General features: G+C 34.9%; 1 long non-coding RNA gene across 1 annotated transcript; it reads right to left on the minus strand.

The window, feature by feature from the left end:
- Positions 1–27,633, minus strand: LOC110096371. The gene is made up of 3 exons (XR_003702307.1): positions 27,240–27,633; positions 477–673; positions 1–445 (listed from the first exon to the last, which is right to left on the minus strand). It is a non-coding gene; the product is annotated as an uncharacterized LOC110096371 (long non-coding RNA).
- Positions 27,634–27,886: the final 253 nt, after the last annotated feature.

Here is a 27,886-nt window from a genome sequence, read left to right on the forward strand (position 1 = left end):
TCTAATAAAACACTTTTAAAAGATATCAACCAATGATCTACATGTTTTTTAGAAAGTATGGCATCAAAAATACACAAATAGGGCATAATAAAGCTAAAAAATTGTGTATGCTACAGTTTTCAGATCATGTGATGGTGAGAAACAATTAACTGCAAGCCTCAGCTTTTGTCAGTGACATGTGAAATTTAAAATTACTGAGCCAGGGTCTGCTTATTTCCTCCTTACATACTGCTTGTCAAGGATGCGACCAGATAGACAACCAGAGACCACGGGAATAGGGACTAGTCAATTATGACAGCAGGTAAATTAATTAAACAAAGGATTCTCTCAGTGGGGCTCCAAAGTGTCGGCTGTGGGTACAGTGGCATGGGTGGTCTTGTAGATCGGCCGGGTTTACGGACCGCCAAGCTTGCTCGGCGAAGCCAGGCGTGCCAGAGGACGGTTCCTCATCACAAAAAAAAAAATCTTTTATGTACCATAGCCCCATTTCTGTATTTGTATTTGACATTTCCCGCAGGGCATAATAAAGCAACCTACCAATAAAATCAATGGACAATAGGATGTATGGGCAAATCAAAATAGCCAAATGGATGAGACAGTAAAGTATTTATCTCAGGAACTGCCAGATACTAGTAAACAGAATCGCTGAATTGTCCACGGCTCCTTGCCATGCCTGTGACAACAGAGAAGACCATTTTATTAAAAGGAGAGAGTGCTACAGATATGGTGAAGGTTTTGTCATTGCTCATCAAGCTCCCAGATGGTATTTGCTAAGAAACGCTCAAGACTACTAGTGTATCAAACAGATTACTTAAGGGGTGAGCGTATTGAGCAGGAAGATAACATCATTAGCAGATTAAAAAGGTTCCTTGAAAGCTAATTATCATGAGACACAATAAGTTTAAAGCTCAAGCGTCATCCATTCACTGAAATCGTATGTGATTCAATATCAAGTTATCATCAATATAACAAATGCATCTTAACTGTTGGTCAGCTTATTGGGTCTTCAGCCAATTGTTACTTCATTTGGGATGATTTTTTTATGATTTCTTAAAGCAGCTTTCTAGTATAAATATTAAAATTTTATATTAAAAAATTGTTTTAAGAAACAGTGCCATCCCAAACGAATTCACAATTAAGCACCAAGAGAAGCAATCAATTAGTGTACCAGGCCTCATCCAATTCTTGCACTCATCTCAACTTATCAACGTCTAATGAAGCATATACTATAAATTTCCGTGCTTTTTTCCCCAAAAAAATGGAATGACTGCCTTTCTGTATTTTGATATAACAAATGGACTTGCACAACACTATTTATGGAAAAAAAGTAGTAAATGTGGTACTTAAGAAATAAGTAAAGGAGCAAACCGGAAAAGAACTTCACCAAAAAAACGCTTACTACCAAAATGCAAAAGCTGCAGCAGAAAAGCAGTATAGTCATGTCACTGTACCAGCAGTATCTATGATCCTCGAACTTCGAGATATTGTAAGATCCAGTGAGAGATATTAGAGTGAAATTCAACATAAAAATCAAAGTATTCATTATTATCATCATCATCAGCCTTATTCCAACAATTTGAAAGGGCGGCATGTGCTGTTGTAATCTTGCATCTAGTTTATTTGAAGTACTACGGATGTTGCATCCGCTATCCCCTTCTGCTCGTTTCACGTTACTTGTGATCATATTTGCGAGATTATCATATGCGATCTAATTTGTGTCAAGCTTTATAGTCTAATTTATATCTTATTCAGTCACACAGGTTGATCAGAGATTAAAAGGACGGAGCTCTTAAAAATATTCAATATTTATAATCATGTTAAAGGAATCCTTAATACATTGTATTAATGTTAGCACGATTCCATGAAAGCAACGCTTTGTATGATATAAATACAACGACAAGTGTGCAATAGCCGTTGCACCGACGCCTGTGTAATGGTATATAGACAATGGTTCTCATATCAGGGATGGATAAGAAATTTAAATATAAGTTGTCTTTTAGAAAAATTAATAGAATTAAAAGATATTATAATTCATAAGAAGATAAATATTCTATGCTTTAAAAAAACTAAATAGGTTGGAAAGAAGACTAAGGAAATTGATAGTTTAAGTTTAAAACTATAGTATTCTGACAAGAGTTGCTCTACAAATGGTGCATGTGTGATTATGGATAAGAGTTTAAAACATAAATATTATAAAAATTAATAGAATTTAAGAAAGAATTATAACTTAAAAAATTATTGTTGATGTTAAGATTATTAATATCATAAAATTCTTATGTTCTTAAAGTAGATATGGATATGAGTTCAAAAATAAAATTTTAAAATAACTTAGAATAATTAATATAAAAGATACATCTTATAGAAAAAAATTTTAAATTATTACAGGAGATTTAAATGGTCATGTTGGTGAACTTTTATTTGGTCCGGTGAACGTACGCTCCTCTACGTTCGGCCACCAATATTTTAGTGACACGTAGCATGAAGAAAAGTCGCCGACCCGACCCGCTGTTTTTTGGGTTCTAGCGCGTGCGTTTTTTTAAATCCTTGACGAACTGAACAACATCCCATCACCTTTTCGATATATTTCAAATACCTAGCAAATACCGAGTTGTACCTAGTTTTTTCTAGCAATACCGAGCAAATACCTAGCAATACCGAGCAAATCCCTAGCAATACCGAGCAAATCCTGAGCAAATACTGAGTTGTACCGAGTTGTACCTAGTTTTTTCTAACAATACCGAGCAAATACCAAGCAAATCCTTAGCAATACCGAGCAAATCCTTAGCAAATACTGAGTTGTACCGAGTTGTACCTAGTTTTTTCTAGCAATACCTAGCAATACCGAGCAAATCCCTAGCAATACCGAGCAAATCCTGAGCAAATACCGAGTTGTACCGAGTTGTAGAAAAACTCGGTACAACTCGGTATTTGTATAGTTTTGGTCTTCACAGAGCGGTATTTCTCGTTTTTTGCAAAGCAATACCGAGCAAATACCGAGCAATACCGAGAAAATCGCGAACATAGCATTCCCGGGTTCCGCTCCGGGTCAAGTCGTCGGGCCGCGCGGTAAAGAGTAAGAGCACGTGGCGACATGTTATTGGCGGCCGAACGTACCTCTACGTCAGGTCAGAGGACGTAATAATTGCTCCATGTTGGTAGAGAAGTGGATGATTTTAAAAGCATTCGTGGTGGCTATAAGTTTGGAGAGACTAAGAAAGTGTAGTAAGATCATATTAGATTTTTTTTTTTTACTTTTGATTTTATAATTGCTAATACCTTATTTAATAAAAGAGAAGAGCATCTCATCACTTATAAGAATAGATATAGTAAAACTCATATTAACTATTTTCTCATAAGAAAAATAAATCGTTTAGATTGTAAATTTATTCCGAATGAAATTTTATGTATCCAACATCGCATAATTAATTTTGGACTTTAAGATGAAGAGGCAGAAAATAAAAAATAAAATAAAACATTGTTCTGAAAATATATGGAGACATGAATATTAACAAAAATATTTTTTTGATGATACTAAAATTTAAGATTTTGTCTGTGCATAAAGAAGCTAATGTTATGTGTGAAAAAAATAACTAGTAATATTTAAGAATGTTGCAAAAAATATGTTTGGAGTATCAAAGAGAAAAACTCATAATATTAAAAATAGTTGGGTGGAATCAAAATGTGCAAAGAAAGATAAAAAATAAGAAGATTTATCATAGAAATTAGTTTAGATGTAAAAATTCTGATAATTGAAAAAAAAATATAAAAAAGATCTGCTAGAAGTCTAAAAAAGCAATATGTGATGCAAAGATTTTAACTTTTAATAATTTATATAACATATTAGATACTAAGAATGATGAAAGATGTATATATAACTAAGCCAAAAAAAGAGATAAGAGTAGTAAAGATTTTGTTCAAGTAAAATATATTAATAATGAATATTAAAAAATATTTTTATTAGAAAAGGATATTCAACAAAAGTGGATGAGATATTTTTTAAAACTTTTCAATAAAGATTATGAGAATGTGATTAACTTTAATAACCTTAACACTCTAAATGAAAATAAAGATTTTTATTTTATCGGTGTACTAGTAAAACTGAATTTAAAGAGGCTTTAAAGAAAATGAAGTGTGAAAAAGCTGTTAGATCTGATGATATTTCAAAAAAGGTGTGAAAATGTTTAAAAGATGGAGGAATTTCTTGGCTTACTAAACTTTTTAATATTATTTTAAAGACAAAAGATGCAAAATGAGTTGAGAATGAGTGTGATGATTCTTATTTTTAGGAACAAAGGTGTTGCACAAGATTGTTCGAATTATAGAGGAATTAAGTTAATGTATCATACTTTAAAATTATGGGAGAGTTATTGAGCAAAAGTTGAGGCGTGATACTAATGTTTCTCAAAATCAATTTGGATTCATGCCAGGTAGGTTTATTATGGAAGGTAAACATTTATTGTGAGGTTTAATGGAGAAGTATAGAGGAATAAGAAGGATCTACAAAAGTTATTTATTGATCTAGAAAACATATGATAAAGTTTCAAGAGAAGTATTATGGAGAGTTCTAAAAAAAGAAATGGTTAATAATGCTTATATTCAACTAATTCAAGTCATTAAGGATATGTATGCATGAGATGTTACTTGTGTTCAAACACAAGATGGTTTGACCAAATATTTTCCTATTTCAGTTGGATTTCATCAAGGATCATCAACCTTAAGCTCATATATTTTTGTTTTAGTCATGGATGTTCTCACTAGACATTTGCAAGAGGTTATACCTTGGTATATGTTATTTGCTGATAAAATTCTTCTTGTTGATAAGGCTAGAGAGGGAGTTGAAGGTAAACTTGAATTATGGATGTCAACCTTAGAGTCTAAAGGCTTTTGTTTGAATAGATCTAAAACTGAATATATGGAGTATAATTTTAATAATAATAGATCTAAAGAGGACATTGTGACTTTGGGTGATCAAGTCATTAATAAGAGTAGACATTTTCGATATATTGGTCTATTGTTCTGTTCAGAGTGATGGTGAAATAGATGGAGATATTATTAGTAGAATTCAAGTTGGATGGTTGAAGTGGATGAATGCATCGGGCTTGTTGTGTGAAGAAAAGTCCCCCTCAAACTTAAGGCCTTGTTGTTGATGATGTTCTTGTTCTATAATATGGTAGTTAGACCTTCAATGCTTTATGGTTCAAATGCTAGCCATTAAATAGAGATGAGGATGCTCAGGCAGATGACTGGCTTTGGATTTACTCTTAGAGATGATATGAAATGACTATATACGTGAAATGGTTGGAGTAGCTCCAGTGGAAGATGAGATTAAAGAGTCGCCTTAGATGGTTTGGTCACATAAAACAACGGCCTTTCGATGACCTGGTTAGGAAAGTAGATGTATTAGATTTGACTTATGTTAAGAAAAGTAGAGATAGACCTAAAAAGATTTGGTTAGAAAATATAAATGAGAATTTCACTTTTAACAGGACAATAAAAAAAATGATTCATATAACCAACCCTATAATGAGATAAAGGTTTGATGTTGTTGTTGTTGTTATCAATGTTTAAAATTGCGTAATTGGGTATTGAGGTGCTTTTCATTCCTGAGGCGAGGCTTACCGTTTTGAGGCATAAGCCTCAAAATCAAAAAATTGCGTAAACATAAAATGATAAATTTTATATATACTAATGAGTAAATAATATATAAAACATAAAAATGCACAAGATAAATAGCAATGACATTGACATATCACATAAGAACTCACTAGTCATCAGCATTGTCATCACTCATCAGTCATCACTAAGGGGGTCTTCATTTGAATCATCATTATGATGAACTGCTCTCTCCTCTCCTATAGAGTTCAATATCTCCCAATCAGCTCATTATTCCTCATTATCAGTTATCCTCTTCTTCCCTAAATATTTTTGAAGAATAACATAATGAATAATAGTGTAATACATTAATAAAAGTCTAAGAAAACTATATTATATATATACCTTTTTTGATTTGTTCTTGAGTTGTGGTGGATGTAGATGCTTTAAGACCATCAAAGAAATCAACATTTAAATCTTCATCTTGTAATTCAGACAGCATCACTTCAACTTCATCATCTACAAACCACTCATCATCAGATGTCACATCCTCACAAAGAAAAGAATTTTCATCATCCATTAATCCTTTTTCTTCAAATTCCTATCTATGAGTCTACTAATGTACATAATATACACCAGTGAATTCATCCTCAATGTCGACAAGCGATTTCTTCTCTTCGTATGTACTTGGTTGTCGGTACTCCAATTTATTTCACAGCCAGAAGAAGAACATGTCAAACCCAAAACTTTCACAGCAAAACGCTGCAATTGTTAAAATTTAGTTAGGGATTAGGTTTCATGTTTCAACATAAACCCTAAATACAGAGAAAATACGATGGCATCAAACATTTAAAAAGTTTCGAGAAGAAAAGCATACATATAGCGTAAGCATAAAATACGAAGAACTTCAAAACCCTAAACACATACGCATAGCATAAGCATAAAATACACAGAACTTGAACAGAAAACATGCCAGCAAATTACCTTTCTCTTTGGAGTGACGACATTTGAGAAGGAACTGAGTAAATACTTCAAATTGCTCCAGAGTGAATGCTTGAAACGTATGCCGGAAGTTGAAACCCGAAACGCCGCATGAACTATGAAATTTTTATGCCCTTTTACCTTTACCATGGTTTAAATGTTGAAGCCACGTCGATATCTCACTAGGCAATCCACGTCGGCAATTTCGAGGGGGTCCGAACTGAACAAAAATATGTTATGTTAGTTTTTTTTAGAGGCAACGCCTAAAAAATGTGAGGTGAGTCGTGCCTTGAGGTGCGCCTCATTAAACTTGAGGCGTAAGCCTCAAAACATGAACTTATTGTGTGGGCTTTGAGGTAAAGGAGTCATATTGCGCTGAGGTGTGCCTTTTATTATGCAATTTTAAACCATGGTTATTATAATCTTCTTAAAGATGTTTTATTATAATTTTTTGTTGTTCTAATTTATTTTATTTTTATAAAGCACCATCTTTAAGTGATACTTGAAATACTAGGGCTGCAAGAACTCCACAATCAAAATTATAGTGAAATCTTCAAAATGGCAAGAATTAATATTTATAAAATTTTTGGAGTGCATTGAGCAGTTGTCCTCTCTCTATAATCTATATTATTCACTCTCGATAATTGAATAAGATCTCACCTAATTACTCATCACATTTCAACAGTATTCTCCTAATCATAATATAAAATAATATTAGTCATGCATTATAAGATGATAAAGCAAACAAAAATAATTAGATCTTTGATAAACATTGCAATCATGAAATTATTTTAATCATCCGGGATAATAAACATGATTAATTGAATATAAACAACTAATTTAAAACTTGAGTTTAGAGGCGGCATCAGAGAAAAGCGCATAGCAGGATGTTTTTCTTAGGATAGTGTAGTCCAATGTTTATTGGTTTTATTCTCTTTCAATCCTCAACACAACCCTACCAATTTTGATTTGGATTGGTCATTCGCACCAATGAATTGGGCTTTTTGAACTAACACCACCTAGAGGTCTGCATTTAATCGATTCAGATGGATATTTTTGATGATTTCTTGAACTAAATTATATGTAGAATTGGCCCGACCAAATCATAGGAGGAATTGAATCAAATCGAACTACAATATAGCTTGATTCATTTAATTCAATTTTGATTTAACTGAATTTTGAAATCCTAATAAAGAGGTGTGCATTCAATTAATTCAAATGAATATATATAATATTTCGCTTTATGGGTAAATCAAAATTTTTTAATCAGATCCAATAACCAGAATCAAAATTTCCCTCACCCTCAAATCAATAATTGAACCATCATTTGATACAAACCAACCAAATATATTCAGTGCAGTTTTATTTTTTGGTTTAAACTAACTAATGCATACGCCTAATGCTACCTCAAATTGCCCATGGAAATAAAATAAATCAAACATCTTGGCTTGTGAACCACTCTCAAAACATACGAAGCAGAAATAGACAAAGAATCATCAACATACCCAAACCAAAAGTTTTCTAGTAGAAAAAATAATAACAACCATATATAAGAAAGCATCATAGACGTTGAGCAAAGCCAACATTCTCCAGCTTTGAAAATAAAAAATGTTGAAAATAAATGAGAAATTAAAACCACAACCAATTAACCCCAACATTTCCCTCTTCCTTAAGAGCATTTGTTTGCAATTATTTAGAATTCAATGCATTCTAAATGCAAAAACAATAACAACATCAAGCATTTATCCCACTACGTGGGGTCGGCAACGCATTCTAAATGCATCTAACGGTTGTAGCGACCGACGGAGTGGCAGCAACTAGCAATAGTTCTAAATTGGGCAATTTTGTAATACACCAAAAATGAAATAAGAGATGAGTTTCAAATTCTTCAAGACTTTACTTTGAATTTATTTCTCCTCCAACCAAATGTCTATATTTCTGAAACTCCTATATTTGAAATACTCTAAACCCAAAAGTAGGGATGTCAATTTTGGGTCACGTGTCAGGTTCGGGTCGAACCCAAAACTGACCCGACACTATTCGAGTTAACCCGACCCTTTTTGCAAATGGGTAGGGTTTTCGAACCCGAACCCAAGTCGCTTCGGGTATGTGTAAACCCGACACGACCTGAATGATCCGGTACCAACAAAAAATAGCTAGTTTTCGGGTCCAAAAAAGAGTCAATCTCCGCTTTTCGGGTCAAAACGGGTCAATCTCGGGTTGTCGGGTCAAAATCGAGTTTTGGGGTCAATTTCAGCTCAAAGGGTTAACTTGAACCCGACCCGATTTTTGAAACGGGTCGAGATTTTCAGGTCGGGTTCGAGTCAAATTTTCGGGTCATGTCAAAAATTGAAACCCCTACCCAAAAACACCATAACCAAACAACCACTCAGGCAAGTTCAAATTAATATGATGGTTGCTGGAAAACATGAAACCACCAAAGCTGTTAGCTGTTTCAATAAAATGAGAAATCAAAGAGTAAAATGGCTAAATAGCATGCATGCAAACTTTTGGAGTAATTGAAGCATTAATTCAACAATTCCCCACTTAATTATAAATTCCAAATAAATTCAGAGTAAAATTTAAACTCAAATTCAAGGCAAACAAATTTAAAATTAAGAAAAATAAAAATAAAATCATTTTGCGCGTTCAATTTTTGTAACAAGCTTTGAAACTTTAATAAGTGCGTCCAACTTGTGCACAAATCTGAAACATTGTAATCATAGTTTTAAATTAGGTCCATTATCAAGCATGCTCTGTCTAGCACACATGATATAAAGCAAACTTTAGGTTCTACTCATGGAGTCCATTATAGGCCTTTGCACTTGATTCATGAGTGTTTTCCGTTCTAGCCAAAGATTTCATAGCAACAGTGTTTACTGTAACACTCTATAGATGAGATCTCGGAGATACTCCATATTTTAAATACCTTTAAAATTATGAGGTTTGCCTCATTAAGAGTAAAAGCTTCATCCTTAAACATATATCGACTACAACTAAGCACAATTATACTCTAGGGATGGCTAAGAGAGAAACTTATTTCATGCTCCTTCCATTGGTTCCCATAATTTCATTCTTACCACATTAAACCCCTTTGATGTAGGATATCTTATAATCGAAGGTTCATTAATATAAATCTAGGATGAAATGCATAAATATATAAAAAATCATAGTCCTTGGTTTCTTTTTTTTTAATTTATTTAAACAAAGAATAGTCACTTTTAAGGAAAAAGTATACTTCATTTCAGGCATTAATTTAAAATTTAACAAAATGTGAAATTCATAAGAAATCTAATAAGAAATATTAAATTCTATAGCAATTAAAATTCACATAAAAAACTGAAAATCCATAAGTATTAGATGTGATAAAATTCCAAATACTCACACAAACCAATAACAAATCATTTTAAAAAACGAATTCGGATTGAAATCACCAGTTGGAAAATCTAAATAAACCAAAACTCAGATCTAAAGTCCTCACAAAATGAGGGTGCAAGCCCCTATAGTTAATTACCCCTCACGACGACAAGAGAGAACTTTTGATTAAGGCTAGTAGACAAATGAATACATTCTATCCATAGATACATGATATCTAACATATAGTAGCAGCATGGATTTAGATGTTTGAGGATTTGATATTTAAAATTAGAAATTCCACCATCTTGCACTTAAAGTAGATGGTGGGGGAATGGATGATGGAGCCAATTAAGATCCCATTGTTCTGTCGTCCCGAGCCATCGTGGTCTCTGGTCTACTTAGTGAGAGGAGGTAGTCGACCCAACCGGATAGAATAATCCTTGTCGGCAACCATGGGTTGCTTCGTCCAAGAGTACCTTGTAGACCTGTGGTGAATATTTGCCTAAGCAGATGAATTTGAATCCATATTAGCTCACAGAGGGCTTTGTGTCATTTCGATTATATCTTCTTGATTCATATCTCAACGATTTAGTACCATTGGGCAGCATACGGTCTCTGGCCATGACCATAATTTAATGGTGTAATTTGGCAACAAACCACTAAGTTCATAGGGCCCTGATCATCATTTGGAGGCAAAACTACCGGTTTAAGGACACGTGTCACGTCCTTATTGGCAGGAGATGATTTGAGAATGAATCCTAGAAATATTCTCGACCAAACACTACCTCTTTGTCAGCTAGTTTATTTTTAAATGTCCACCTTGACAAATTGTTGCGGAAGATGGATGAGTTTTGCTTTAAGTAGTTGACGATTGATTTCAATTTTAAATATTTTTATTTTTGTATTTTAGGGATTTTATAAGCATTTAGAAGCATTTAAAGGCTTGAAATTAATCCCTTCAATTGAGATCTATGTTCAACACGGCCATCATTGAAGTATTTATAAGGAATTTCATTTGCGGGTTGAACCTTGTCAACTCTATCTATTTGACGATAGAGGATCGCGTTCTTTGTAAGCATTATGCCTTTGTTAGTGAACCATTCCTATAATAGACCTTGAAGGCCTAAGATGAACTATAAACAAAATATCTTGATCAATGCCACGATCGTATATTTATTTAACGTTCGAGCCGTGTCGACTCCTATTTACTCGCATAAAATGATCGAGCTCGAACTTGGGTTTATCGTTTGACCCATAAAATATCCTCAAACGTCACATGTATACCAATAACATGCTCGTTGGGGCCCATACAGGTTTACGATTGCACATGTATTTCTTTGTGTTATATGTATACATATTTTAGTACACGTGTGGGGGCATTTTTGGACTTATATGGGTCTTCTATATCGATTCATCGGAGCCTGCACTCGTCATAGTCCTTATGCATTCTATTCAACACCATCTATAAGTGGGATACCGTATAAATGGGGAATCTCCTACAACGGCTCGTAGGGGCTCGCACTAGTCTTACCCCTTCTGCAACATATCCATTATCATTGCTTACATGTGAATATGTATTTATTCATAAGTTGATATTGATTATTGGGTGAGTTGTATTCACCATTGATTTCCCCACATGTGTCGTCGACAACCCACTATGCCCGTTGTATGTTGACATCCAGCGTTCGTAGGTAGTTACTACATTTGCAGCAAATTTTCAACACTACGGTTGGTTGTAGGGATGTTGTGATATTCATAGTTTGCCATTTGCCATCTTCCATGTGTAAACTGCTATGTGTCTCTTGGAACTTAAACTATTATCCATAAGCAATTTGCATTCATTCGTGATGAGCTTCTCATAACCGCTTGCAAATAACAACATTGGTGTATGTTTGCATTCACCGAGGACCCATTGTTCTTACAATGTGTCTGCTATCATTGATTGCACGGGCTACTATATTTTTTTGCATGACTATTGTGCAAACTAATGTCAAATTTCAACTAGATAGTTTGCAAGATTGGGTATATATACATGTGCTTTGTGCCCTCAGAATTTCATTCATTGCGCCTCGGCCCTTCAATTTTCATGGAAGGCCGATACATTTGTCTACATACTATTATTGATCCTTGGTAAAGTTGCATTCACCACTGCTTCATTCTTGCATGTTGAATGGCGAGTCGACTCATTCTCAACTTATCTATTATTGTTGCTTGCAAATAGGTTGCTGTATATTTTCCATTCATGTTCGTAGGGAACTCATTGCACTCGTTGCGCTCTTTTTCGTGTGTGCTTGCGGAAGTGTTATTGGATTTCTTAGGAGCCATTCAAATGAATTAATACATTCTTTAGGGGCTCTTCTTTGTTGGTGCCTTCAAACTCTTTTCACAAGTCTACAAGTTAACTGATACAAACATCAGAAGCTTTATGTTGCTTGTTGATTACTAATTGTATATGGGTCATGTGACATGTTACAACTGGCTTAACTGACCTTGGAATTTAACAAATCTGAAATTATATAATTTACAAAGTCCTACTTGCACCCAAACGGCCCCTTGATTATCTTTATTATTTAACCAGTTGCAATAAGTACCCCGAGCTCTCATAACTCTAAAATTCATAATAAATGCACAAAAAAAATTACTAATCAAGAGCTTATGTCAAAAAAATCCAAAACCCACAACTGTAGTATAGAGTACATGTGTATCACAAAACACAAAGAAACAAAAATATTGTTAAAACTCATCTACACCTAATGACGCCGCCGCCGCAATAGCAATCAACTTGGAAGGGGCCAAAACTAGGGCTTGGCATAGAAACTTGCCAATCAAACCAAAATAATTTGGAAAAAACATAAGAACGATGCAATAAGAGTTATGAAACCAACATCTGGATAAGTTACTTGTGTCAGAGGGATCCAACACCACCATTGCCATCTTCAGCCCGAGGAAGCCAATCGCGCAAGAAGAGTTCCGTAGGTGCTAGCAACTTTTTTAACGCGAAGGCCTCGGACTCTGTTGTGCCCATAAGAAGAAACTCTTCTTGGAAAAATATTGGAAGCTTGTTTCCTTTCTATTTCACGTACATGCAATCGCTCCTTCACCGCCATCGTTTTTGGGCTCTAGATCATTCTTAAGTTAAAATAGTATGGAGTGTTTTTTTAATGTATGATGCAAATAAAGAAAGGGATAACAAAATAATAGTATTAAATTTCAGTTTACATAAATGCCATATAGGTTGTTGAGAACTTATTAATTTCTCTATCATAATTTAATAAAAGATAATCAGCTTATCATGTTCAATGTTAAAATTTTCATAAAGGATCCATTAGTAAATATTATCAAGGACAAAAAAAAAACTTTTACCAATAAATCTCAACAGAAGCAATATCAAGTACAGTGAATTTAGTTTGATAAAATTTACTAGATTTCATCATACACCACTGTAAAATATAAATAGTTACATGAGGTTTAGTTTCACCTTTATCAGCAACCCAAGAAGCAACTTATAAATCTCCTAATATTGTAAGAAAATGAATATACCATATATCACAATAACTCTTTTTCTTTTAAATACTCACTAAACACATTTTTATGTCTTTTCCAAACTAGCATTAGAGTGACTTGCATGTCTCTTCAACATATTCATGATACAGGTTAAGTCGAGTTTTATAAATTTTATAAATGCATAAAGCACCACATAAGAACACTTTAAAATTGAGATGCACAACAACCTTAATTTCATCAAGTTGTACATTTGAATAAAAATACATCTAACATGCTTAGAGTCATTATTTTTATTTGAACAATACGAATGATATTATCTTCATCTTAAGGCTTTTATGTCATAGTTATTTGAAAATAAATTAATTTTTTTATTTCAAGAACATCAAAACAAAGAGCAAAAACCATGATATGATTTATATAAACGTAAGGATAATGCATTCATAATAAGCTTGTTTGATATACATTCACCTACAAATTTTGGCCCCCGTCATCACCATCATCATCCTTCTTCCAACTATTTGGGGTGGACAATATGAATCCTCATTTTCATTCATTCTTATTAAATTCTATCAAAGAAGTCAAACCTGTAAAAACTTTTATCCATATAACATAGGTCTTCTCGTTTACCTTCCTAATCTTTGATATTGATTTTATCAGCTTGTCCAATAGGTGATTTTTTTATCTTTCATTGATATCTCCAAATCACCTAAATTTATTTTCAATATTATCTCTAAGAGAGCCACTCTAACATTTCCCCTAATATAATCATTATTTAATTTATCGCCGAACGTCCAACGTTTCATTCTCATCTCTATCACACTCAACTTAGGTATTAATGATTTTTTCACAGCCCAACAATCAAATCTATACAATATTGCCAGTTTTATTGCAGTTATCTTCAACCCACAATGATATCTTCTCATCACATAAATCACCCAATTTACTTCTCCAACTATCTTCAACCCACCAGTTTTATTACATGAAATCCAAAATACTTAAACCCATCACAACTCGGTACCACATTATCCTCGAATAAATTTGAATAATAATTGTTAACATCAAAGCCATTAAAATTAAATATCAAATATTACATTATGGTCAACTATTAGATCACTCCACAGGTATTTATAATACTAGTTCCTGCTAAATCATAAATATCTTTAATAGCAACAACATTCCTTTAATAAATATTTCTACATTAATATGCACCAAATCAATTATGATGGTGCTCATGTAACACCCCACAGTATCCTTAACAGTACTGTAGAGTATAACAAGAATAAACATAACATTTTCATTGCTAAACATCTCATTCATTTGAATTCATTTCAGATCTATATAAAAGATCATATAAACATCATCTGATACAATAAAATAAGCATCTAATAATTCCGAAGTTTCAACAGAGACCTAGTATAGCGTCACTAAGAAAATTTAAACAAATTCAAAGTAATACTATTTTAAAATTGTTTACTAACCTCAAGGGTAAACTTCAAACATAGAATAAACATTAACATAAAATTTAAATACTTGCATATTAGTCTTCTTCCATCTTTCCCTTTTCCCTTTTCTATAACAACAGCCAGTAATAAAATACTGGTGAGCTATGAGGCTCCATAGGTTATGCAACTTTAAATAGCATTTAAATTGCATGATTATACAATTCAAAATATTGAAAACATAAATAAAAATTAGACTACTAGAGAAAACTTCATAAAATCTCATTTGACATTAATCAGTAATTCCTTTTAAATCCATACTGAATATCAATTTTACTTATTAAAAGATTTGGCTACTCATTTATAAACATATTCAATGGAGCTCAGGTAAACCTGGCATTATCGCCATTGAATTACATAGAGGTCCCTTTTGCCCCACCTGCTATGTAGATTTCATTTCTTTGAGGTCCATTTTGCCCCACTTACCAAACAGTTTAATATATGGGAACCATTTTGCCCCACCTGCCTTGATAACTTATACATAAATCTTTAGTCAAATCTTTACTTTTAAATTGATATTCAATACTTGATATTCAATACCCTTTCCATACTCATAAATCATACTTATTTTGCAGTATGTTTTCTTAATCATTCATATTATAATTTGTATAACATGAATAAGCACATAATAAGTAAAGAAAAGAACTTCCTTCTAAAATATTATCAACAAGAAAACATTTAAGTAAACATAATAAACATTGATTTAAACTCACATAATAAATTTATGTAAGTGGATATTCATATTTGGAAACTTGACTATGAATATCCTTTAGAAAAAGGAAACTAACTAGTAATGCTTATTGTCCTCAAATTCATGCAATATCAAATTTACAAAAGTTTTCTTTAAACTTTAAATTGCATTACTTACCTTCTTGATGAGTTAACTTTTCCAATCCTACACCACTTAACTTCCTCCTCTGATAAATTCTCCCAAAACTTTCTTTATTCATATATGTGGTGAATCTTTAAACACTTTTAGGATACATTCATTAGAACCTTACTGTGAAAGATAACTACAACTGTTGTAATACAAAGAACTACTTACCTCTATCAACTTCTCTCAATTTCCTTCTTTCCTTTCTCTTCTCCTCTAAACTTTTCTTGACTTCTTACTCTTCCAAACTCTCACTTAATGTTCTCTTTTGGTTTTAGTTTCTTCACAGCAAAACAATTCCCGTCTATAGCATGTACAGCATAAATGATCCTTAATTATGTAAACAGAAATCTGTTTCAGAAATTCTGCACTAACTAAACCCTACTCTCTATCTCCGCCTCTTGCTACAGGAGACTTCTGATCCTTGCTACAGGGATCCAACCTACCGAAATCCTTTTTGCTTACACTGCCACTAAGCCGTGCCTTAATATAAGATTTTCTGTTTCTGCCCTTTGCTGCTACGGTGCCAAATTCTCTTCAGCAAAAAGCACTGTACCGTCTCCAGCACAGTGAATTCTGCGGTTTTGCAACAGTCCCGCTGCTACTCTTTGCCGAATCCCAAAATTCTTTCTTTCCGCCTCCTGTTACAGTGATAAAACATTGTTTCGTATAGCTTCCATTCCATGCGGCTCTTTAATGCCTTCATGAATTCTTATTCAAAGGAAGATAGATGGGCCCCACATGATTAACTGATTTTTTTTAAATCTAAAGGAAGCATCCATTCATTAATATCATTTTATTATTAATCCAATATTCAAGTCTAGTAACCACTATTAAATAGTTATTTTCATTAAAAAAAAAATCATCTATAATTTAATTAATCAATTATTTGTTGATATAAAATAAAAATTGTTCTAAAATACTTGTTTTTGGGCTTTATAGCTCAATCACGTGCATTATCTATGTTAATACAAATCATTTAAGGATCTATTATTTATTCTCTATACCTCTTAATTAATTATCTTAATATAAAAATTGTTTCAATAATAGAAATTTTTGTATGAAATCAGATTTGCACTCCAAAATTAACATATTTTTACAAGCACATAATATTCATTGCTACAATACCTACTTCATATGCAATGATCTAAACTTGGTAAGAATTTTATGTTTATGTACGTGTTTATGAATCCTTATGAATTTAATTTAGGTAGAAATTTTATAACTAGAAAATTTTCTGGGAGCATTGTTGCACTAAGCTCTCAGTCTGGATGATCAATAATTTAAGTCCTTGAGAACGTTGCGGCGCTGTCTTCTCTGCTTTTTAGGAAGTGCTGCAACGCTAAGGTCTTTGTTTATGAGAAATTTTCAGGAATGAATTTCCTTGTGAGAGGAGTGGTGCTTGGGAGATCAGTATTGTGTTGCTAGGACAATTTTGAGATTTTTATATAAATATCTAAAAGCATTAACCATTTCCTCATTCCTAATTCCATATCTAAAATCTGGCAAGGCTAGGACCGATATAGTAGTCATCGCCTTCTTCAAGCTCTCAAATGCTGAAGTGGCCAACTCTCCCCATAAGAACCCGTCCTTCTTCAATTGTTCAATGAGTTGCCATGCTATGGAACTGTACCCCTTAACGAACCTCCTGTAGAACCCGTCAGTCCTAGGAATCCCCTTAACACCTTCAAATTTTTTGGCATTGGCCACCTTAGCATTGCTTCAATTTTGGACTGATCTGCAGCCACTCCTTTTGATACCACATGGCTCAAGTATTCTACACTGGCGTGTGCAAAGCAGCATTTCTTCAAATTAGCCCTCAGCTGGTGCTCCTGCAGTACTTCTAACACCCTTTTCAAATGCTCCCAGTGCTCCTCCTCTATCCTGTTGTAGACCAGGATGTCGTCAAAGAATACCAGTACAAACTGTCTATGATAAGATTTGAAAACCTTACTCATAAGGGCCTGGAAATTAGGGGAGCATTGGTGAGGCCAAAGGGCATCACTAGGAACTCATAATATTATTTATGAGTTCTAAAGGTCATCTTGGATACATCCTCCTTCATTCGGATCTGATGGTAACCCGATTTCAAGTCTATCTTGCTAAAGATCACGATCCCACTCAATTCATCTAGCAGCTCGTCCATGACTGGTATAGGAAACTTGTCAGGTACAGTTTCCTTATTGCGTGCTATATATTCTGCACAGAAACGCCAACTGTCATCCTTCTTTTTCACTAATAGAACGGGACTGGAAAAGGGACTGATGCTGGGTCTGATGATCTCTACCTCCAACATCTCTCTAATCAACCTTTCCATTTCATCCTTCTGGAATTGAGGGTAGCAATAAGGCCGAACACTGATAAGCGACACTCCCTCCTTCAACACGATGGCATGCTCCTGCTCCCTCTATGGTGGCAATCCCTGAGGTGGCTGAAACACCTCTTAGAACTGTTGAATCAATGGCTGAATGGAGAGGGGTGTGTCTCCTCCCTCCTCTAATCTTGCTCCCTCCAAACTGTGCAACTCCACCAAATATCCTCTGCCTGCCAACTGGATGTCCCTCACCATCGTTTTAAGAGAAACCAGGGATTTGAAAAGCCCTGCATCCCCCTTAATCACTACCTTTATTCCATCCACTATCAAATCCATCGTGAGTGCTCCCCAATTTACTTTGGTGTCTCCCAAAGTTTGCAGCCATTTCATCCCCAGGATGAAGTTCGTGCTCCCCAACTCGAGTGGAAGAAAGTCTTCCCTCAACTGTATCCCCTAGATCGTTAGTTGCACTCCTCTGCAAATCCCCTGACCTTTCTATATCTGCTCTATACCCATCATCACTCCGTAACAGCCAGTGTCCACCAATCTCACTCCTAATTGGTCTACAACCTGGGTGGAAATAAAATTATGGGTAGACCCACTATCAATAAGCACCACAACCTCCCTGTCCTCTACCTCTCCCTTCACCTTTATGGTGTGATTCGTAGTAAATCCTACCACTGAGTTTAGGGAAACCTCAGCCAGATCCAAGTGTAGCTTCTCCTCTTCCTCCTCTGTCTCCTCACTTCCCTCAATTTCCTCGTCAATGCAGACAGTGAGAACCTGAAAAGTTTGGTCCTTGCACCGATGTCCTGGTGTGTACATTTCATCACTTCGAAAGCACAACCCATTAGCCCTCTTCTCCTGCATATCTTTCTCTGTCAGTCGCTTGAAATTTCCCCCATTCCCTCCTCCTGTTTTCCTCTTGGTGGACTATTTGCTCCCTTCTGTTGCATGATCTTTAGGTACGAGATGAGTGGTTGTCATCCTGTACGTGCCCCAGTGCTGCTACTCTTGGCTCCCTTCTCCAAATTCCTCTGATTTTCCACCAGTTGAGAACTTCATGGCCTCCCCCAAGTCACGGGGCATCAAAACCTTCACTGCTACTCGGATCTCCGCTTTCATCCCTTTCATGAAATTTCCCTCCAATATTGTATCCGAGAGTCGCTCCAACCTGCTAACTAGGTACTCAAACTGCTCTCGATAATCTGCTATTGATCCCTCCTGTGTCAGAGCAAAGAACTGCTCATAGAAGTCTCCTCCCCGATTGGTTTGGAAACGCTCTATTATGCAATCTTTAAATTCCCTCTAGTTCCTGATCGGTATCCTCTGGTTTCTCCACTAAAACCACGAGAGGGTTTTCCCTTCCAAGCACAATCCGGCTGCAGTCAGCTTCTCCTCCTCCGTCAGCCCATTGACAGCGAAGTATCACTCCACCTTGTAAATCCACCAATACGCATCTTCTCCTTCAAATATGGGCATCTTCAACTTCCTCACCTTTGACCCCCCTTTGCCCCAAATTTTTCCATAGTTTCACCTCTCCCAAGTTCTAGGTGAACCCCAAGTTTCACGGTCTTCTCTTGCCCTGTCATAGCCCCAACCTCCTTCAAAATCCCCCCTTCTTTCTTCAAAATCAGCGTCTCGGCAGCCATAGTACCACTCATGGCGTTCCCCATATCCGCCTCCTCTTTCTTCCCTCTGGACAGACTCCAGATGGGGTCTTCTGCCCTCTCCTTCCATGAATTCCACCTCATCTTCCTCCCTACGAATTTCAAAATTCATAATTTTTCCCTCCTTCCCTTTTGCCACTGAAGCTACCATTTGGTTTTGAATTTTTAACATTTTTTTCATCATCTCTCGAAGATCGGCGACTTGTCCTTCTATTGAAGAGATCCTTTCCTCCACTGTTGTTTTGATTTGACTCATCTCCAAGGCATCCACTTTTTTTGCCGCCATCACAATCTGGAGTTTGTAGATTCACAAAATCAGGATTTTGGAAAAGAAAAACAACAACTTCTTCCTATTTGGAGTGAAAAACTGCTGCTGGGATCCGTTGAAATCAGCCCTCCACCGGTCCCGAGACTTGCTCTGATACCAATTTGATAGGAAATACTTGAGTTCGCAAGTAACCCTAAGGGAATACTTGAGTTCGCAAGCAAACCTATCGCTAATTGGAGAGAAAACATCGATAAGAAAAAATCTGAGCGTAATCAGCCCCAAAAACAATATAATTGCAATAAAAAAAACAACAAACCAACAAGAAAGCAAGATACAATTGATCCTCTATTCGAGAGGAGGATCGTTCTCTCTCAATCTCTAGATGCAAGGTCTAAAGCCCTCAAACTCCAAGAGAATCCAAGAGAAACTCCAATCTAAGCATACCTCTCCCTTCCCCCTACCTCTCCTATTTATAAGCTCTCCAACGCCCACCCCTTTCCTAAAAAAAAAATTCAAATAAATTTAAATCCCTTGGGCCCCACATATAAGCGGCAAGCCTAATTAGGTAGGAGGGAGGCGGTTTTGAACCGCCTTCTGTAGCAAATTGCTGGCCCATGTGGGGCCAGCTGAGGCGGTTCCCTCTAAATCGCCTTAATAGGCGGTTCCTGTGGAACAGGAACCGACATGAACCGCCATATCAATGAAATGTACATGTCATGTTCATGTGTTGGAGAATATATGAGGAGAAAAGAAGTGATACAAGTTGTAGTTGATTCATATTTTGTGCAATACAACTGGAGTTATAAGGACCTATGCAGACATGTATTTTATTTCCTCCATTTGTTTTGATCAAATGTGAGATGAACAAGTTGATGTATAAATAAAGTGAAGTTATATGGAGAATCGAGCTATATGTAATTCATCCATCTGTTCTAACAGACGTGAGAAAATCAAGTGGAAGTAGAGATATAAAAAGGCATTAGGACATATGCATGTGAATCAATTTTTGCATAATTTGCATATAATTCATGCCTTTCACTCTAAAGTTATGTTCATGTTAGAATAAAGTTCATGTTGTTTCCATGTACAAGTTCAAGAATTGATTATACTGTTGTCACTTACAAGTTCATGTTGCTAGCACTTACAAGTTCAATAAATGTATATTATTGATATGTAACTATTTTTTATAATTAAGTGTGTTGTTATAATCATGTTATAAATAAAGCAGTGCATAATTACCATATTATTTTAATTGAACAAAAAATTTTCCTATTTATGTCTCATGCAAATTATTTTAATTACGAATGTTGAATTATTAAGTAGGTCTCAAATAACCTACTGAGAAAGTAATTTGGTCACCAGTCACCCTGTATATGTATATGTTATTTCAAGAAAAGAGTAAAGCCCCGACTGAGTAGAGCTAAAAGGGTGATAAGGTCAAAGATTTCAAACTATAGGTATGTTTCTATTTTACAACTACTCTTTTATAATCCAGTCATTTATATATATGAGTTGATATTATAAACAAGTTATGTTGAATTATTGTATATGACTCTTTTGATGAAATATAAATTGTTTATAATGTTGTAGTTGGATATTTAGTTGGCTTTGGGTGTTTACTTATTGATGATGAGATTAACTAGGAATAAGAACGATTCTTCCATTTAGATCTTGGGTCTGACAAAGCATATGTTTCACCACTCTCATAGAAATTCATTGTTTGCCTCTTAAGTTTTTTATTTATCTATAGTTAGAATAACCTTGAACATTAAATTTGTTCTTAAATATCAATATCAAAGTGCTTGTCCAATTATTTAACATGCTCTTATCCTCATAATTCTATTGAAAAAGTTTTACTAGCCAAATCACTGCAATAGCCCACATAACTTTATTTGAACCTAAGCCTTACCATTATGCATTTTTGTAGAGCTAACTACACTTTCCTTTTCTTAAATCAATTTAATTATACTTAATTATATTGTTCATTTTATGCTCTTTCAAAATATTTTTTTTTTTCTCTGAGTTCACATTTAGTAATTTCTAAAGTAACATTTTCATCTTTATTTGGTGTTTGCTTCTTTTACCAAGATCTTATTATCTTAAATTATAAAGTGTCAAAATTGATCAAAATTCTCAAGATCTTATATATCTTATCAAACTATTCCATAAACAAACTTTTCTCCTTCATTAATACAAGACTATTATATAAATCATTAAATTGTAGCTCTTGCATTACTCCCTGAGCTCTTTGCAAGACTTGTAGCTTCCTAATAATCATTATGAGTGTCAATAATATTCATTTTTTGACTTTTAAAAGCACTTTTATTTTCTTTAATAACCTCTTACATCTCCTTACTTCAGCTCCAAATCTCCTTATTAGTATATGTATATGTCTAAACTCTCCTATAACTTCTACAGCAATCTTCATGGAAGGAGTCATCTTTATCACACATCAGATTTCGCTTCTTTAAAATATTTTAATCTATGTTCCTTAGCAACATATCTTAAAAGATTAACAATTTCCCACCTTTTAAATACAACCACCTTATTCTAGAACAATAATTTATTTTGATGAGTTGCCTTTTTTAGCAATAGAAAGTAAGACATTTAGAACGCTTTGTGCATCATTAAATGCTGATTTTTCTCATATACCAGGAAGTACAACTATCACAGATTATCAAAATATTTATACTTAGAAGAAAGTTGATCGAAATAAGGAATTTACATATGATAAAAGAATAATTAGTTTAACATTGTGAACTCCTGGCCTCAAGCCACCAAAACAAATGATTCTTCACCGAACCATTGAATCATGTAATACTTGCTGTTAATATGATATATGTAGCTAAGTTTATGCACTAGAATTAATTGAACGATACACCTTTCTCTATGAGTGTATTAATTCATATTTTTAAGAATAAAGGTGATGCATAAAATTATGCGAATTATAGAGGAATTAAATTAATGTGTCATACTTTAAAATTATGGGAGAGAGTTATGGAACATAGGTTGCCGCGTGACACTAATGTTTCTCAAAATCATTTGGATCCATGTCAAGTAGGTCCACTATGGAAGCTATTCATTCAATGAGAGGTTTGATGAAGAAGTATAGAGAGAATAAGGAGGATCTACATATGATTTTTATTGATTTAGAGAAAGCACGTGACAAAGTTCCAAGAGAAGTGTTATAGAGAATTCTACATAAGAAAGGGGTTAATGATGTTAATATTCAAGTTATTAAGCATATATATGCATTAGCTGTTACTTGTGTTCAAAAACAAGGTGGTTTGACCAAGTATTTTCCTATTTAAGTTGGATTATATCAAGGATCAGCCTTAAGCCCATATATTTTTGCTTTAGTCATGGATGTTCTCACTAGACATTTGTAAGAGGTTAAACCCTGGTGTATGTTTTTATTTGATGATATTCTTCTTGTTGATAAGACTGGAGAGGGAGTTGAAGGTAAACTTGAATTATGGAGGTCAACCTTAGAGTCTAAAGGCTTTCGTTTGAGTAGATTTAAAACTGAATATATGGAGTGTAATTTTAGTAATAATAGATCTAGTAGGAGGATTATGACTTTAGGCAATCAAGTCATTAATAAGAGTACACATTTTAAATATCTTAGGTCTATTGTTCAGAGTGATGGTGAAATAGATGGGGATATTACTAGTAGAATTCAAGTTGGATGGTTGAATTGGAGGAACGCATCGGGATTGTTGTGTGATAAAAAAGTCTCTCTCAAACTTAAGAGAAAATTCTATAAGATGATAGTGAGACCTACAATGCTTTATGGTGCAAAATGTTGGCCATTAAAATAGAAGCATAATATTAAGTTAAGTGTCGCGGAGATGAGGATTCTCAAGTGAATGAGTGGTTTTACTCTTACAGATAGGATACAAAATGAACATATATGTGAAAAGGTTGGAGTACCTCCAATGGAAGATAAGATTAGAGAGAGTCGCCTTAGATGGTTTGGTCCCATAAAACAACGGCCTTCCAATGAAAAGTAGATCTCTATGTTGCACCGATACACCTATTTATGAAGGCGTTCTGTATCTGATACACCGATACACTGATACACCTCCGATACGGTACTGATACATGTCGGATACGCCTTTCCCATATCCAATTAAAATACTATTTAATTTCAAAAGGAGCAAAAAAAATCTGAAAAAAAAAAAAGATCCGTCGTATTTACTTCCGTGGCTGCGAGCGAGGTTCTCTCATTTCCTAGATGAATTTGAATCTCTTGATGATATGGGAATATTATAAATTGCTAATCTTTCACTTGATGAGCCTGAATTATAAGCTATGATATTTATTGAAGATGATATAGAAGTTTGAAGACAAATCACCGAAGAATCTAATCATATCATTCCTTCTATTGAATAGTTGAAACTTCATGTGCTAGAAAATTTATGTTTATGTTTATGTTGTTGTACTAGACATTTAATGCTTACTTTTATTTTGATATTATAAGCTACAAGGCTACAAATGCTGTTACTTTCATTTTTTTGTAATTTCAAATATTATGCTTTGATTGTTTTCTTAATTTTTATATATGTTTTATAAATTATAATGTCATGTCCGCATCGTACCCATATCCTATATTTTTAAGAATTGACGTGTTTCATATCTGTATCGTGTCGTATCTGTGTTGTCGTATTCGTATCGATGCAACATAGGTAAATGTATTAGATTTGACTTATGTTAAGAAGGAAGAGGCAGACCTAAAAAGACTTGATTAGAAATATTAGAAATGACATTTCTTTATTAGATTTAGATGAGAATTTGACTCTTAACTGTAGAGAATGGAGAAAAAGGATTCATGTAGCAGACCCCACATAGTGGGATAAAGGCTTGTTGTTGTTGTACTGAAATAAACTGCTGTTCGAGGTTGAAATAAGAGTAATATTAAAAATTGCGAGGAGTGCCTCTTCCTCAATTATATTGACTGATGCACCATTTTTGGTAATATTGATTTTTTTTTTCAAGGGATTTTCTATTTGGATTAACAGAAACTATGGAAATCTAAATCAAAGCGCTAGCCTGCATCCATCAGATTCCTACCATATATGCGAATTTGCTAATTCTAGAAACTATTACAAGTGTGATAACATTAAGATTGAATCTCTAATCATTATTGAAAAAATTGCTACCACAATTCTTTGTTAAATCATATCGCAGCCAATCTTCTCTTACTGCAGAAATGGCCTATCAAATTCAAGCGTTCAACATTTACATGTCGGCATTAAGTAGTAGTATCATGCTAAAATTGCTAATAGTTCTCACTAAACTTTGATTTCCTTCCATTCTATGTTATGAAGCACTGGCATTTTTAAATGCCATTTATGTATGTGTCAGACATGTATCATATATGGACATGACTCCAACATGTCTCGACATGTCCAAAATTATGCCAGGTCCATGTAAAGCACAATTCACTTTGGACAAGGGGCGGACATGTGATGAACATGATAGGACACTCCTCCAACACATAGAAATGCAGGATAAAAATTTTTATCTCATATAAATTTTAAATAGAGAGGTGGCTGCTTCAACTTCGACTTCAACTTCGGTTTGAACCCAAATTGTCATGCATATGTTGTCATGTCTGTGTCCCATTATTCATGTCCGTGTCTCATAGATTCTATGGTATTATTTTGGGAAGTAGGTTTCAGCAATAGCCAGTATTTGGTGATTCAGTTATTAGGCTTCATAAGCTGAATCTTTTGGCTGGTGATCAACTGAATGACCTTATAGTACTACGATGTCAATATATCACTTAATTGTAGAGACCATCATTCTAGAATTGAACAATAATAAAGATTATGGAATTTTGTCACAAAATAACTTCAAAGTTCAAACAAAGAAAAGAAAAACCATAAATGGTTTCATCTTATAAATTTTCTACTAGTATTTTAATCATGTGAACAATAGTGGGAGAGTGGTAATTAACAATAGTGGAAAGAACGATACAACGAATTGTATCGTGCGTATCGCCGTCTTCCTTCCGTCGGCAACTACTGGCGCATCTTCCGGCGCCAGTTCCGACGCCTATTTCCGGCGCCGATTTTGCGCCGCAAACAAAGCCGTGGGTTGTCTACGGCGAACTTGCGGCGTTTTATCCGCCGGTACTTACCGGCAGACAATCCGACAGAAACTTACCGTCGCATATGGCGCCGGAATTTATTGGTTGCAAGTCGTCGGCACCAACCCGATGTTTTACGCCGGTAATCCGTCGGTACGTGCGCCGGAACGTTTTCCGGCGTATTATATTCGTCGGGAAAAATTTATCGACGCGACCGAAACCGGCGTATGAATTTCCGCCGAAACGTGCGCCGGAAACCTAAGGTTCCGTCGGATTATCTATGTGTTCCGGCGGATTTAGTCCGCCGGTAATAACGGGTTTTCCTGTAGTGTAAAAACTATGATTTGTATGGATAAGGGAACATGATTTGTTTCAATTGGAGCTATATTTATTAAGCAGGTATAATCTTCCAAGTTAATTGGAGTGCTCATATCTTGAACTTAATGGCTCAATAAGGCCTTGAAGAGATTAGTAGCATTATCTAAATTATTTGAGACTAAGAAGGAAATCAAGTTAATTGGAGTGCTCATATCTTGTACATAAAGAAATCATGTTTGGCAACAAATGACAGTTATTCATAATATTTCTTAATCTATACATGAGACTTTAAATTGTATAATGCATATCATGGGCAAATTATTATCAAGTTTCCAACAACATGGACACATCTAACATTAAAATAGTACTCGTCACATATTAACAAAATTTTCATGGCTATATGCAAGAAATCAAAGAAAGCTTGAGATGAAAAGCTTTCATTTGGAGTTGTACAATGCCATAAAAAATGAGAGTATGAATATTCAATGGTAAGAGCGAAATTTTGTTAGTACAAATCGTCATGCTCAAATACTTAAAGTAATGGCAAACACAAATTTCATTGAGAAAGGGAAGACGAAAGGGGAATAAGGAAATGGAGGTAAAGGGAAAGATGAAGAAGAAGAAGAAGAAGAAGAAGAAGGGGGGAGAAAGAAAAAAAAAATCTGGAATAAGAGGAGGAGAGAAGTTATAAGAAGAAGAAGGGAAGGAGAAAGGGGAAAAGGAAGAAGAAAAGGAAGAAAAGGAAGAAGAAGAGGAGGAGGAGTTCACCTTGCAAGCGGGGACGAGCCGGCGGCTTGGAGTTTGGACGGGCTCCGGCCAGGTCTCGCAGGAGAGAGGGCAAACGGGAGGGAGCTCCAGCTCCTCGTGTCGTACGAAAGAGAGAACGGAGCAGGAGGATTTCCGCCTCTTGCGTGTGCCAACAGCCGAGAGACGGACGAGAGGGAGGGCTGTATGGGAATGAATCGAGAATTCTTCCGCCCCTGAGCTTCCGAACAGAGAAGTCGCGAGAGCTGGAGGCGTGCGAAAATGGGCGAGAAAGATGCTTCTCATCTGCCGAATCTGAGAGCTGCAGCGCGTATCCTTTCAATCGCCGCCCTGCCAAATCCGAAAATGGAAGCCCGCCCTTTCGCGTTTCATTTCAGTTACACGAGTGTTTGCTGAAAATAGAACCTCTTCGTTCTGCTAAAGATCGCGGAGATCAAGCAAAAAGTCGTTGGTTTGATTTCAGCCGCTCGATCTAATTTCTTGATCTACGCAGAGGATTTGAATTAAAGGAAAAGTCAGTTGGCATTTAACCTATAAGTCAATTAAACTCATTTGGGTCTGAAACTGAGCCTGAATCGAATCAAGTTTGGATCAATTTGAGTAGATTTTCGATTAAATTAATTCAATGAAACTTAGTGAAATTAAAATTC

The sequence above is a fragment of the Dendrobium catenatum genome, unplaced genomic scaffold, assembly GCF_001605985.2.
Source record: "Dendrobium catenatum unplaced genomic scaffold, ASM160598v2 fragScaff_scaffold_1228, whole genome shotgun sequence".
Classification (NCBI taxonomy): domain Eukaryota; kingdom Viridiplantae; phylum Streptophyta; class Magnoliopsida; order Asparagales; family Orchidaceae; genus Dendrobium; species Dendrobium catenatum.